Below are 1,405 nucleotides of genomic sequence, written 5' to 3' on the forward strand. Positions count from 1 at the left end.
AATGGCTCGAGTTAGAGATGATAGTATCAATTAAATTTGGACAATATATGAAAGATAGAAACAACTTTTTGTTATTATATTTAGTTGTCATTGAGACTTGCTTGTATTAGATGACATAATTTTTGATGATATAATATTTTTTTTATGTTCAATGTATGACACATCTTTTTTTTTTTATATTATAATTAATTATTAAAAATACAAGAAACAAGAAATAGTTATTAAATAAGTTTTTATTTCAATTTCTCTTTTTGTTCAAGAAACAGAGAACATGAATAGTTTTCAAACATATTACTGTTTTTTGTTCTTTGAAAATAGGAAACATGAAACAAAAAGCAATGAACAAAATAAAAAAATAAAACGAAAATGTATCAAACAAGATTTACTTAAAAATCTACTCGTGCGAAGATTTTGATTAGGGTATCTACTATCTACATGATGTTTCCCCATTATTGTTTTTCTTATAAATTTAATAGGACACAAGAGTCCCATAAAAGGTTGTAATATTTAATTTACAAAATATAATAGGATGGTATGCTCCTTTATTATTAAAAAGTTTTAACCCAAAAGAACCAGATTTCGTAAACACCATAGAGGAAGAATGAAAGGAATATCTTATCGAGGCAATCATATTTGCTAAACAACATTATTCTGAAGCCTCATCAAGTGGGCGTGCCGGAGTGGTTATCGGGCATGACTAGAAATCATGTGGGCTCTGCCCGCGCAGGTTCGAATCCTGCCGCTCACGCTTTCATTTTTATTTTATTTTTCATTTATTTTTTTCTGCTTTCTTCGCTCGCTCTCTTTAAACCAATAAATAAATAAAACTAATTTATTTGGATGAAAATTGAGCTTGCACAAAAATAAATTTGATTAATGGGCAAAATTGACTATTAGATGCCACCATAAGAAATTGCAAATTTCAGTAGGAATTTAGCTTGACGGTTGTTATTGTTTGGATCATATCAATTTTATACTAAATATATGTTCTATAATTTATAGGATACTAATGAAAATATTTTTTTTAATGATCTTTTAAAATGAAAGCCTACCATAAAATAATCATTATAATATTTATCTAATGAAATTACAAGTTTAAGGTTAAAACTAATATAAGTTAACTTAGTTTAACGTTGTCATGGATCTTTTTTCAAAAAATTTATCAAATAAATTGAGAAAGACTCGAAGAGGTAAACCTTTCTCAATATAAATATCCCTTGATGGTCAATTTAGGGGATGCAATTTCATTGTGAAAAATCTCAACCTCAAATCTAGATTTTCTTTCAAATTTTTTCCTCTCAACCATTATCTATTATTCTTCCTCCTCCACGGTGATAGAGACCACTCTTCTACCCTTCGATTCCTAGAGAATAACAAGGTTGCACTTGCGGTGGTGTCCCTTGTT

At 28.4% G+C, this 1,405-nt stretch overlaps 1 non-coding gene across 1 annotated transcript; it reads left to right on the forward strand.

Moving 5' to 3' along the window:
• Positions 1 to 666: 666 nt before the first annotated feature.
• On the forward strand, positions 667 to 748 carry TRNAS-AGA. Its single transcript has one exon. It is a non-coding gene; the product is annotated as a tRNA-Ser (tRNA).
• The last annotated feature ends 657 nt before the right edge of the window (positions 749 to 1,405 follow it).

This window comes from Benincasa hispida, chromosome 12, assembly GCF_009727055.1.
Source record: "Benincasa hispida cultivar B227 chromosome 12, ASM972705v1, whole genome shotgun sequence".
Classification (NCBI taxonomy): Eukaryota; Viridiplantae; Streptophyta; class Magnoliopsida; order Cucurbitales; family Cucurbitaceae; genus Benincasa; species Benincasa hispida.